Below are 14,910 nucleotides of genomic sequence, written 5' to 3' on the forward strand. Positions count from 1 at the left end.
CCCTGACAAGTCATAATACAACAATAAAATACAAAATTAGCAGTAAATGGGGGAACGTGGCTACAACTCTCAAAATGACTGGTCGGGTCGTTACAATCGTAATCCTCCTCTGTTTCTATGTAAGCAAGATGGAAGGGTGCCCTTTCACGATCGACCACCTTATGCGTTTATATAGTCCCCGACTCTACCGGGGGGTGATCAAGCTCGCCTGTCGGGCCAGCAAAGCCGCGTTCTAGAGCATCTATGAATATAGGGATCGAGGTTGGATAGGACATTTCATCCGAGTGAGGACCTCAGATTTGATCACGGCCGAGCACATGTCGTTCCCTGAGAAGTGGAACATAAAACATAAGTAAATAATTTTGCTTCCAAGGCTTTATTTATCGCCCTTTTTCTTCCTTCTTATCGATGTTCTGTGATGGTGCATCTGTTGCTCAGATCCCGAATGTAGTTCCTCGACTCAAGGAGTGGGTCGAGGGTATCGTATCGCAAAAGCCTTATTCCAAGCGCTCGTGGCGCGAGCTTTCAAAGGGCCGATGGGAAGCTTGTTCGCACAGTGAGATTTCTTTCAAAAGTGATATTTGGTTTACCCTTTGCATAATTAAGTCCTTACTTGTTTTATCTCCTTTTGTAGGTTTACCCAAGGATGTCCAAATGAGGCCCCCATCCGGTAGTGACGATTTACCCACTAAGTCCCCTGCTCTGAAACAGGGTGAAGAGAAAAAGAGAAAAAAGGGCTCTGAGTTCTCCGAGCTCGGAGAAATAAATACCAAAGAGGAGGCTTATTTGCAAGCCAAAAGAAACATCCAGCTCCGGAATACTTGATTTGGAGTCCCTCTACCGGCTTAGGGACGGGTCTGAATAAGAGGAAATTCTAGTGGCCCGGGAGCCATCGGTCCCTGAAGAGCAGGCATCAACCGAAGGGGGAACGATAGAGGCTAATATTTCCCAAACTCAAGAGGTTGATGCATCAGTGAGGGTCGAGAACCCTCAAGACACTGGTTCTTCTCCACCCGGTGTCATCGATATAACGGGATCACCTTTGTTCACAGACTCATTGTTCGGTGAAGCTCTAGTGGTGAAAGAGTGTTCGAATGTGGGGGTCCAAGGAGAGAAAGATCCCCTCCAAAGTTATTTTGATGGCGTGGACTCTATTTCCACGGAGGATGTCACCTGTTTGGGTGATTTGGAAGTACCAAGAAGAAGTCCGCCCTCGAGGACATGTGGATCTAGCTCTAGCCCGAGATTGGTCAATTGATTCCCTGCCACAAGTGTTGATCTCGGTCAGAAGCAGTCAATCATTATCTCTGTGTCGGAGGACGCCCGGGTCCTTTCCACGCCTGTTGGGGTAGCTAGTTACCTCCAATGCCTGGTGACTGAAGAAGACCAGTCAAATATGAACGAGGTGGAATCACCATGCTAGTTCAACGAAGTATAGCAGGCAATGAATCGGGTAAGTGTTACCAAACCTTTTGATTTTCCAGCTTTGGTTATTTAATGATCTTAATATTTTTCCTTATATTCGCATGCCTCGGTGCTTCACCACGAGACCTTCCTCTGATATCAAGAAGATTTGAGACTCCTCGAGGCCGAAGCCAAATAACTCATTGAGAAGAGAGATATGTACAAACTTCTCACTGAGCAATGCGAGGGGGAGGTTAAGAGCCTCCAAGCTGAGCTGGAGATGGCTCAAAATGAGCATACCAACTTGGTCGAGCAGGTAAAAGAATTTGAGGTTAGTGACGAAGATCTAAGCTCGGTGACTAGCGGTCGGAATCCACAAGTCCAACAAAACATCTATCAGATCGATCAACTGCGAGCTGAGATGGATGTTGTCAAGGCTGAGACCGATGAATAAAGGGGCGGGATGGATCGTCTGACTTCAAAAAAGGAGGATGATCGGGCGCAACTGACTTCGGCTGAGGTCCAGCTTCGAGCAGCAAAGGAAAAGGCCGAGGTGCGGGTCAAAAAGGTCAAAGAGCTCCAGTCTCGTCTATGTTCGGCTGCCTCAAATCGTAAAATTATGGCCAAGAAACTTGAAACGGGCAAGTCAGTGGTGGCGGTGGTTAATGCCGACACTAACAAGATGGTGGCCCAATATAAGGCTGATGCCGAGGAGACCCAGGACCGCTTGAAAGATATCATTGAATACGAGAAGTGATAGTCACGAAGAGAGGCCCTCGAGGAGATATAAGCTCAAGGTTTTGATCTATCGGCCGAGATTGAGACCGCGAAAGGGTTCGAGGTTGAGGCCAAGAAGTTGGCGTACCCCGAAGAAGAAGAAGAAGAAGACTCTGAGGGTTCCAATGGAATCGAGGGCGGAGAAGACCAGGTTGTTTAGATGCCTTTGTAAAACAAATTGCTTTTTTGCTTTTTGTAATCGTGTACTTTTGTATTTTTGTCAGGTCCATTTGGCCTTTGTAAAGACTATATATAATATACAATGCGTTTTGTTTCCTTTCGGATGTTTAAGAATTTTGCTTTCCTCTATTTTATTCATTATATTTTGCAAAGATTGAAATGCCTTAGCATAAATCATGTTCGGAAGTTCGAACAGGCCTTGCCTTAGATATTATTTTATTTAAGGCATCGTGAGGGCTAGGTATGACCAGAAACTTATTTCCCCAATGTAATTATGATTTTTTAGATTATAGTTTGCCGAAGATAGCCTTTAGAACTGGTTATGAAATTTTGAAGGCTTTGTTTTTGTTACGGGTCTCAGACGTCTCCGAGCCATTTTAATATGGATGTAGCCTTTAGTTCAGGTGTTGCCCAGTGGGCTTGTTACCTCGAGTTATCCGGGCTTGCCTAAGATAACAATTTTCGAATGGGAATGACCGTAGCCTTTAAGGTTCGGGCGTTGTCTAATAGGTTTTGTGCCTTCGGGCTTTCTCAGCCCGAGCCGTCCGAGTTTGTTTTTTCTACAGCAATCTCCGATTGGGAGTAATCGTTTGAACCCCGGTAAAGAAAGTCGTTGGGATCGATACCTTTAAGGGATAAGATGTAGGAAATTCCTTAAGAGAAAAAAAGAAAAAATAAATTGTTAAGGGATAAGATATTTATCCGCAAGGTATAACCTTCTTTTTATTCTTGTGCGTAATAGTTACACATGTGTACAAGTTTTGTGCCAGGGCTCGAGCAGTCTATGCGGGCACGGTTCATTTGATCGTTTGGCCCTTACAGTAAATCTTATCGATCGAGCCGAGACCATTCAATCATAAAGTTTCCTTCCTTGTTAAATTTGTTGTCCGAAGGTGATGCCCCCTAGTGTTCGGGGCCAAGCGTAAAGAGGACTCGAATACTGTTGTCGTGATTTTTGATACTGGTTTGTAACCGGCCTTCAATTTTAAGTTAGCACGATTTACCATTACCTCGTTAAAAACCTTGCCGGAAAACCCATTTGGGACAAAACTGGTTCAAGGGAAAAAGAGTGTAACGCGTGCTTTCTGGCCTAAAGATTGTATCGTTCTTTGATGATTGCTTGCAAGTGTTAGTTCATAAGGTAAATAAATAAAATTAAATGAATGGGATCATACCGTAACAGTAGTATCGTTTCAAGTGAGTTATGTTCCATTTGTTCGGTAGTTGCTCACCGTTCATTGTTCCGAGCTTATACGATCCTTTACCGGTGATCTCGATAGTTTGATAAGGTCTTTCCCAGTTCAGCCCCAACTTTACTTCATTTGGGTTTCGCGTGTTTAGTGTGACCTTCCTTAACACTAAATCCCCGACATTGAAGTGTCGAAGGTTGCCCCTTCGATTGCAATATCTCTTGATCTGTTGTTTTTGGGCAGCCAATCGGACAAGGGCTATTTCACGCCTTTCATCTAAAAGATCTAGGCTTGTGTTCATAGCCTCGTCGTTCAATTCCTTGGTTGCATATCGGAACTTGAGACTTCGTTCTCTGACTGGTATTAGAGCTTCAGCGCCGTAAACCGGTGAGAATGGGGTGGCCCCGGTACTGGACTCCGAGGTCGTACGGTATGCCTATAAGATTTCGGGCAGGATTTACTTCCAATTTCCTTTGGCGTCGGTCATTCTCTTCTTGAGGTTTTTTAGCATGATTTTGTTTGTCGATTCTGCTTGTCCGTTCCCACTAGGGTGGTAGAGTGTTGATAGGATCCTTTTGATCTTCGAGAAACTTGCTAACTTTGCTGCCGATGAATTGTTTCCCTGTTGTCGCACACGCTCTCGGTCGGCATTCCGAACCGGCATATGATGTGGTACCAAATGAAATCAATGACATCCTTCTCCCTGACCTTTTCGTATGTCTGGGCTTCTACCCACTTAGAAAAATAGTCAGTCATAAACAATATCAATTGAGCCTTACCGGTGCCACGGAAGGGGACCAACGATATCCATTCCCTACTTCATGAATGGCCATGGTGACAAAACTGTATGCAGCAGCTCTCCGGGCTAATGAATCATCGAAGCGTGTATCTGATATTCATCACATTTTAGTACAAAATCCTTCGCGACCTTTTCCATATCGATCAAGTAGTAGCCGGTTCTGATCACTTTTCGAACCAATGATTCGGTGCATGAATGATTTCCAAAGGTACCTTCGTGGATTTCCCTCAAAACATACTCGATGTCCCCTGGTCCTAGACATATCACGAGTGGGTCATCGAATGTTCTTCTATATAGGGTTCCTTCTTCAGATAGGCTAAACAGGGCTGCCTTTGTACGTAGGGCCCTCGATTCATTTGGATTCCACGACAGTTTTCTGGTCTTCGGGTATTCTATATATTTATTTCTCCACTCCCAAGTTAGGCTCGTTGAGTTAATATCGGCATGACCTTCTTCCACTACCTATATCATAAGTTTCACGACTACCCCCGAGTTGAACTCGTTGTCCTTGACCGATGACCCTAGGTTAGCGAGGGCATTGGCCTCACTGTTTTGATCGCGAGGTATGTGCTACAAATTCCATTCTTTGAATCGATGTAATGTTACCTGCAATTAATACATGTACCTTTACATTCATTCTTCTCTGACCTCGAACGTCCCGTTAACTTGGTTTACCACAAGGAGGGAGTTGCACTTAACTTCAATTACCTCTGCCCTCAAGCTTTTGGCTAGTTCGATACCTGTAATCGTGGCCTCATATTCGGTCTCATTGTTAGTCAATTTCACAGTCCTAATAGATTGTCTACTACTTGTCTGTTGGTGGCTTCAATATGATAATAAGTTTGGACCCTTTTGCATTCGAGGCGGCATCCGTAAAGAGGTTCTAGATCCCCGAGGAGGTTCTTGAGTTGATTAATAATTCTTTTTCGACCTCGGGTATTAGGGCCGGCGTAAAGTCGGCCACAAAGTCCACCAAAATTTGAGACTTAATGACGATCCGGGGTCGATATTTAATATCGTACCCACTTATTTTCATGGCCCATTTGGCCAACTGGCCCGAGAGCTCGGGCTTATGCATAACATTCCTCAACGGGTAAGTAGTCACGATACATATGGGGTGACACTAGAAGTATGGTTTTAGCTTTCTAAAAGCTCTTAGCAAAGCGAGCACCAACTTTTCTAGGTGAGGATACCTAGTTTCGGCCTCACCTAGGGTCCTACTAACATAGTAAATTGGAAATTGTGTACCTTGCTCTTCTCGGACTAGGACTCCACTTACCACTATCTCAGATACTGCTAAGTACAAGTATAGTTGTTCATTTGCCTTCAACGTGTGGAGCAGCGGTGGGCTCGATAGATACCGTTTGAGTTCCTCCAAGGCCCGTTGGCACTCCTGGGTCCATGAGAAGTTATTCTTCTTCTTATTCAATAGTGAGAATAATCGGTGGCTCTTGTCGGATGACCTCGTAATGAATTGCCCCAGGGTGGCTATGCACCCGGTTAATCTTGGCACGACCTTCACGTTGTCCACAACCGTGATATCTTCAATGGCTTTGATCTTGTCGGGGTTGATCTCGATTCCCCGTTTGGATACTATGAATCCGAGGAATTTACCTGACCCAGCTTCAAACACACATTTCTCTGGGTTCAACTTCATATTATATTTATTCAATATGTTGAAGGTTTCCTACAAATATTTTAAATGGTCCTCTGCTCGCAGGGACTTAACCAATATATCGTCAATATAAAGCTTCATTGATTTTCCTATTTGTTCCTCGAACATCCAATTTACTAGGCGTTGGTAAGTGGCACCGGCGTTTTTTAACCCGAATGGTATCACGATAGCAGTAGGTGCCGTATTTAGTGACGAATGGGTTTTTTTCCTGGTCACCCAGGTCCATACGTATTTGGTTGTACCCGGAGTAGGAATCGAGAAAACTGAGGGTCTCGTGGGCGGCCATGGCATCAATCATGCGATCGATATTGGCCAAAGGGAAAGAGTCCTTGGGAAATGCCATATTCACATCCTTATAGTCTACACACATTCTTAATTTATTCCCTTTTTAGGGACTACCACTACGTTCGCTAACCAATCCGGGTATTTAACCTCCTGAATGGAACCTATTTTAAGGAGTTTAGATACCTCGTCCTTGATGAAAGCATGCTTGATCTCAGACTGAGGTCTCCTTTTCTGCTTCACCGAATGAGACTTATGGTCCATGCTTAGATTATGAGTGATTATTTTTGGCGAGATCCCTGTCATGTCAAGGTGGGACCAAGCGAAACAATATATGTTAGCCATAAGAAACTAATTAGTTTTTTCCTGAGCTCGGGATTTAGCCCCGTGCCTAGGTATACCTTTTGATCGGGTAGATGTTTGACCAATATGACCTGTTCCATCTCCTCGATCGTCGATTTAGTGACGTCAGAATCATCGGGGGCTATAAAAGACCTGGGTACCCCATAATCATAATCATTTTCTTCATCAGTCCCCTTTTGTGGATACCAGAATCGCCTCTTCGACCGCAAATATCTCATTTGCGGCTGGCTGTTCTTCGTAGATTATTTTAATTCTGCCTGGTGTTGGTAATTTTAACATTTGGTGCAGAGTTGAGGATATTGCCCTCATGTTGTGGATCCATGGCCTTCCGAACAAGCCGTTGTACCTCATGTCCCCTTCGATCACATAAAACTTAGCTTCCTGAATGGTCCCGGTAGTGTTCACTGGTAATGTTGTCTCGCCCTTAGTTGTTTCACATGCCATGTTGAATTTGTTTAGAACTCGAACTGCAGGCACGACTTGATCTTATAGACCGAGTTGCTCCACGACCCTCGATCGGATGATGTTGGTCGAGCTACCTGGATCAATTAACACAACTTTAATTCAAATTTTATTTACGAGTACAGATATTACCAATGCATCATTATGGAGCTATATGATCCCTTCCGCATCCTCGTCGTTGAAGACAAGGTTCCTTCCGGTATGTAATCTCGAGTTCGTTTCTCCTTCGTGATGGACACTTTGTTGCGCTTCAACATCGACCCCTGAGGGACATCGACCCTATCAATGATCATGTTAATAACGTGTTGAGGTTCTTCTTGTTCGGTCTGTTTATTAGAATTCCTATTCCTGAAATAATTCTTGGCTCAATCGCTCAGGAATTCTCGAAGATGCCCACTGTTGAATAGTCGGGCTACTTCCTCTCTCAGCTGTTGACAATCCTCCGTTCTATGGCCGTGAGTGCCGTGATATTTACATATCTGGTTAGGATCCCTTTGGGTTGGATCGAATTTTAGAGGTCGAGGATATTTGGTATCCTTGATGCATCTGATAGCTATTACAATGGCGGCAACATCGACATTAAAGTTGTATTATGATAACCTCGGTGCTTCTTTAGGCCAGATGGACCTGTCGAAGCCGTTTTTGCTCATGAGTACTCGATTGCTTTGACCTCGGTCACTTCTCATTTCATTTCTCATAGAGTTCCGCCTGGACCCACTTCTTCTTCGATCTCTATTATACGGCTGATACCGATCCATGTTTGGTCTCGGTTCATGATCGATGTCTTTCTTAACTCAGTCTATGGTTATGACGGGATAAACAGACCCTGAAGGGACCCCGAGTTGATAATCTTCCACTATGATCTTCGATTGATACCGATTATGCACGTCGTCCTAGGTAACGACCGGATATTCTTGGGTGAAAGCCTGAACAGACCAATCATCAGCGACAGGTGGCAGGTCCATTCGTTTCATTTGAAACCGAGATACGAACTTTCTAAGAATCTTGTTATCCTTCTGTTTTACTTTGAAAAGGTTTGATTTCCTGGTCTCGGCCTTGACGGCCCCGGCGTGTGCTTTCATGAAAGAATCCGCAAGCATAGCAAATGAATCAATAGAATTAGGAGACAAGTTGTGATACCATATCATAGCCCATTTTGGCAGGGTGTCTCCGAACCTTTTCAACAGGACATACTCAATCTCATCATCCTCCAAGTCATTCCCTTTGATGGCACATGTGTAAGAGGTCACATGCTCATTTGGGTCGGTCGTTTCGTTATACTTAGCAATCTTGGGCATGCAGAATTTCTTAGGGATCGGCTTCGGAGCCGCGCTCGGAGGAAAAGGTTTTTGTACGAACTTCTTGGAATCTAGGCCTTTTAATATTGGCGGTGCTCCTGGGATTTGGTCTACCCTAGAATTATAGGTTTCCACCTTTTTGTCATTAGCTTCGATTTTCTTCTCCCCCGATTCTATCGGTTATGTCATCTCTTTGAGCATCTTTATGATCTCGGGGTTAGCCCCCGATTCATGTTCACTTGACCTTTCTACGACCGGTTCATCCTTGTGGGTGACTTCCCGGCGTGGATCGGGTTCGACCCTGCTCGGTGCACGGCTTTGGTTCTGTAACTGAGCTATCACCGCATGTTGAGCCTGCAGCATTTCGAAGATCACCCGTAAACTGATCCCATCTCCTCCAATATTTTGTGTGTTTTAGGTTGTCGATCGGGCTCTACCACATACATTATTTTCGGGGTCAGTAGGCAAGTTTACGTCGATAGCCACATGTGAATTAGCGTCAATCGGACCCGCAATCGGAATTCTGACGGGATCAATGGGCAGTACCTCGTCACCGGGTGCTATGTTGTTATTTTCATCATGATAGCCGGATTCACTGTCAACATGTAGGGGTGCTGATTGGGAGTTCGACATTTTGACTTTTAACCTGAAATTAGAGACATCTCAAATAACAAGTGTGAAGTAGAGTGTGTTATGGAGATTTGTATAAAATAATAATTATTATCCTTAGCCCTACGGTGGGTGCCAGACTGTTTACCCTCAAAATCGGATAACAATTAAATTTGTAAGTGGTTTTAAGGATACATGATTTAACTTGATACAAAACGACAAATTAGATTGCAATTGACATAACTAATAGAAAAGTAAACGCAAACCACACGAATTGAACAGTCTTAGCCCTGGAGAATTAATCACTCTCGAACCAGGTACTTCGATCGATATCAAGACAGAAGAAATGAGAGCTTTAAAGAGAGTAGTAAGAACTTAAAGAGAATAATAATGTATTGCTTTGGAATGCATGTTGTAATATCCTCGATGAATTATCAGACCCCCTTTATATAGTAGAGGAGTCCTACTTTAGGTACAATTCTATAAAAGGTAAACAGATCTCTTAATTAGATGATTGCCGGTGCCTTATTGATATGTGCCGAGATTCCCGCCGTAATATCCGCCCGGTCACGGATATTTCGATCTTCTAACAATGTTCCTTCGAGCTCGATCGAGGCTAAAGTCAACTCCAGGATTACAGATTCAATGTTCTCGAAGGCAGGCATTATGACCCCGGGTTCTAGCTCAGTGGGACCCGAGGTCAATCTTCAGTATTTGGTTGTCATGTTCCTATCCTGCCATGTCGTAGGCGAGCTCGATTTCGACCGTATACAAAATTAATTAATGACTTGTTTCGGGAAAAAAAAAATCTCCTAGAGCCAATTAAAGGTATTTTTCTTTTTGTAGATTTGAAAGATTTTTGCCTTGCATTTAAGCAAAATAGTCTAAATTTTGAAAACCAAAAGAATGCAATGGAATTAGAGCATTAAGAGACCTTGGAATCTTTTCAAGGATCTAGCGGCTTTTCTAGCACAAGCTTCACAATGCATATCAACCTTTAGCACTATCTCTTCTTCCTTCTTCTCTTTCTCCTCGTTTTCTTCCACTTTCTTGTCCTATATGTTCAAAGAAAATAAGAAGAAAAAAACATAGCTAGAGCACCTACATTGATTTATAAGTTAATAAAAATACATAGTGTTAATATAAAGAGTTTAAACTTAATTACCTCACCCATGTTAATACTAGCTCTTTAAACAATGCTGATTTTCAATGAAAATGAAAAACCTATATATTTGAGTCTGTTATTGTTTTACTGTTTTTCGTTGGGCAAAATGAGAAGCAGCACATTTAAATAGAGGTGGACAGAAACCACATTGCAAATCTGACCTGGAATATTTGAAATTGCATTAGTGGTCCATTTGCTGATTCAGCATCTATTATTTGTCCTAGTTGAATTCTATCCGTCTAAAATTTAAAGTTGTAATTTGATTTGACATATATAACCATTTAAATTAAAGAACTCAATTTAAAATTTGAATTTTGTGGTTTGATTCAGTATAATCATTAAGCAGAGTTTAAGATTTTAAATAAGCAAAACCATAACTATGGTCTATGGATTTGGAGAGTTATTTAATACAAAAGACCGTTGGGAGAATGTGTAGTATTTTTGTTTTAGGAAAACTAATAATTGTGAAATAAAAAATAAGTAATTTTCTGATAGCGCGAGCTGATTAGAAATTGTTAGTAAACTTTAGAATTCTCACATGTCTCCTAAATTAAAGGTATTGTATGGTGGCTAAATTCTTTTTAATAATACATATATTAATTAACTTACTGTTAAATTAAAAAAGAAGAAGCAATGTAACAAAGTAAAGTAACAAGAATAGAAATTATATAAGGGTGAGAAAACTATTTTCGTTCTTTCTCTTATATGTGCAATTTTCCTTCATAATACAAGGTTATTTATAAGCTTAAAAATGATCTTTCATTCCATCAAAAAGTAAGGGAAATGGATCTCCACAACAATATGGGTATCCACTATCTTAAATTATTCACAACACTTCCTCTTAGATGTCCATGTAAAATAAATATGCTTTACTAAGATTTTACTAGAAAAGAATACATAGTTATATATAATACGCATTACTTGATGCCTCGTTAAAAATCTTACCAGGAAAACTCAGTGGAACAAAACCTTGGTTAAGGAAAAGAGAGTGCAGCACGTAGTTACTCCCCCCGAAGAAAACATCACTTAATGTCTTGGAGATGACGCATTCCAATATGGTATATTAGCTTTTCAAATGTTGAAGTTGGAAATGCCTTAGTGAACAGATCAGCCAAATTATCACTTGAACGAATTTATTGCATATTGTTATCACTATTCTTTTGAAGATCATGAAAAATAACTTTGGTGAAATGTGCTTTGTCCTATCTCCTTTTATGAATCCTCCCTTCAATTGGACTATGCATGCTACATTGTCTTCATAAAAAATTGTGGGTAGTTTGTCACACTTCAAACCATATTTATCTCTAATAAGATGTATTATAGACATCAACCATACACATTCTCGACTTGCTTCATGAATAGCAATTATCTCAACATGATTAGATGAAGTAGCCACGATTGATTGCTTAGTCGATCGCCAAGATATGGCAGTGCCTTCACATGTAAACACATAGCCTGTTTGAGATCAAACCTTGTGTGGGTCCGATAAATACCTAGTATCAGCATTACCAACAAGATCGGGACTGCAATCATTGCCATAAAATAATCCCATACCGCAATATGTGTTTGATTCTATTCCAATTTCTCCTTGTAGGAGCAGAGATATATCTTGCTAAGACATTAACTGAAAAAAGTTATGTCAGGCCTTGTAGCGTTAGCAAGATACATTAGTGCATCAATTGCACTAAGGTATGGTACTTCAAGACCAAGAATCTCTTCATTCTTTTTTTGAGGTCGGAATGGGTCCTTATTCACATCAAGTGATCGAACAATCATCAGAGTACTTAATGGATGTGCTCCATCCATGTAAAACTGTTTCAGTACCTTTTCTATGTAGGAAGATTGATGAACAAAAGTCCCGTTTGCCAAATGTTCAAATTGAAAACCAAGACATAATTTTGTCTTTCCGAGATCTTTCATCTCGAATTTCTTCTTTAAATAATCAATTGTCTTTTGGAGTTCTGTAGGAGTTTCAATAAGGTTTATGTCATCAACATATACAGCAAGTACAACAAACTCTGATGTTGTTTTCTTTATAAAAACACATGGACAAATGACATCATTTATATAACCTTCCTTTAATAAATAATCATTAAGGTGGTTATACCACATTCTTCCTGATTGCTTTAGACCATACAAAGATCTTTACAACTTGATTGAAAATATTTCCCGGGACTTTGAATTATGTGCGTCAGGTATTTTAAATCCCTTGGAAATTTTCATGTATATCTCATTATCAAGTGAGCCATAAAGGTAGGCTGAAACCACATCCACTAAATGCATGTCAAGCTTTTCATGGACATCAAAACTAATGAGATAACGAAACGTTATAGCATCCATAACAGGAGAATACATCTCTTCATAATCGATATCAGGCCTTTGTGAAAATTCTTGTGCAACAAGGCGTGCCTTATATCTTTGTACCTCACTTTTCTCATTCATTTTACGTACAAAGTCTTATTTATATCCAACAGGCTTAACACCATTAGGTGTTTGGACTACATACCCAAAAACTTTACGTGTCGCAAGTGAAGTTAATTCTATCTGGATAACGTCTTTCCATTTTGGCCTATTATTTCTCTGTCTACATTCATCGACAGATTTTGGTTCAAGATCTTCATCTTGTTGCATTATTTCAATCACGACATTATAAGCAAAAATGTTATCGATAACAATATTATTTCGGTTCCATCTTTTTCTCATTGAGACATAACTTATTGAGATCTCTCAATTCTCGTCATTTTCAGGTACCTGAACCTCCCTTGAGGTCTTGTCATTTGTTATGTCTTTGTGCTATTCTTGAGCCACTACCTCTGTATTATGATCACTTTGATCATTTGTTCATTTTCTTTTTCAGAGATTTTTATCCTTAGAACCGATTGGTCTACCACGTTTCAAGCGTGGTTTAAACTCATTTGCTTTAATTGATTGCCCTACCGGGATATCAACTCAAATTGGAGCATTAACATCTAGAATATATGACTTAGTCACCCTTGGTAGATCACTGAATTCATCTGGAAGTTGATTTGCAATATTTTGCAAATGAATTATCTTTTGAACCTCTTGTTCACATTGATTCGTTCAAGGATCTAAATGTGATAGTGATAATACATTCCAATCTATCTTTTTTCTCAGTTGCTTATTTTCTCTCCTTAATGTAGGGTATACTGATTCATCAAAATGACAATCAGAAAATACCGTAAATAAATCTACAGTCATAGGCTTCAGATATTTTATAATAGAAGGAGACTCATACCCAACATATATCTCCAACCTTCTTTGTAGACTCATCTTTGTGCGTTATGGTGGAGCAATTGGAATATATACCGCACAACCAAAGATTCTAAGATGGAAAATATTTGGCTCATGATCAAAAGCCAATTGCAATGGGGAGACTTTATGATAACTTGTGGGCCTTATCCGTAAAAGTGTTGATGGATGAAAAATAGCATGACCCCATACTGAAATAGGGAGTTTTGTTCTCATAAGCATTGGTATAATGACCCGGCCGGTTATTTTGAGTGCACTAGCCCCGATCCCCTAATGACTATTTTTCCCGTATATGTTTCTGCTTATGTGACTTGCCGGGAGGTCTTGTTTTTGATTTTGGAGTGTTTTGGGACACTTAGTCCCTAAAATGGAAGTTTAAGTCTTAGGATTTTGATCATAGTCCAAAGTATGTGAAGACGACTCCGGAATGGAGTTTCGTCGGTTCCGTTAGCTTGGTTGGATGATTTTGGACTTAGGAGCGTGTCCGGACTGTGAATTTAAGGCCTGTAGCTAATTTAGGCTTAAAATGGCGAAAGTCGAATTTTGGAAAGTTTGACTTGGGGTTGACTTTTTGATATCGGGGTTGGATTCCGATTCTGGAAGTTGGAATAGGTCCGTAATGTTAAATATGACTTGTGTACAAATTTTGAGGTCAATCGGACGTGGTTTGGTAGATTTCGCCATCGTTTGTGGAATTTGAAAGTTTAGAAGTTCTTTAGGCTTGAATTCGGGTGTAATTGGTGTTTTGATGTTGTTTTGAGTGATTCGAAGGCTCGACTAAGTTCGTATGATGCTTTTGGGATGTGTTGGTTTGTTTGGTTGAGGTCTCGAGGGCCTCGGGTGAGTTTCGGGTGGCTAACAGATCACTTTTGGATTTGGCTTGATAGTTGAAGTTCTGGTTTCAGCAGGTTCTGGTTTCCTTGTACGCGATCGCAGGGATTCATTCGCGATCGCATAAGCTTATTTGGGGAAGAGGTGAGTTTGTTCTATGTGATCGTAGAGTTAGGAACGAGATCACGTATGTGTGCGAAGATGTGCTTCGCGAACGCGTGGCTAAGGTCGCGTTCACATAGAAGGATTTGAGCAGGAGGGGAGGTGTGGCCAATGCTCTATGCGATCGCGCGAAGAAGGATGCGATCGCGTAGGTATGAGAGACAGTGATCTACGATCGCGTAGGTGATTCCGCATTCACGTACGGTAAAAATGTGGGGAAGCATAGTTGTGCTTCGTGATCACGAGGAATGTTCTGCGATCGCGATGAAGGATATATGGGCAGGCAGGATTAATTTCAAAAATGAGGGTTTGAACCCATTTTACACATTTTGAGCTAGAGAACACGGAATTGGGCGATTCTTGAAGGGATTTTCGTGGAGTTGATTGGGGTAAGTGATTCTTACTTGGTTTTGGTTAAATCCCATGAATTCATCTTTAATTTT

This window comes from Nicotiana tomentosiformis, chromosome 5 (assembly GCF_000390325.3).
Source record: "Nicotiana tomentosiformis chromosome 5, ASM39032v3, whole genome shotgun sequence".
Taxonomy (NCBI): Eukaryota; Viridiplantae; Streptophyta; class Magnoliopsida; order Solanales; family Solanaceae; genus Nicotiana; species Nicotiana tomentosiformis.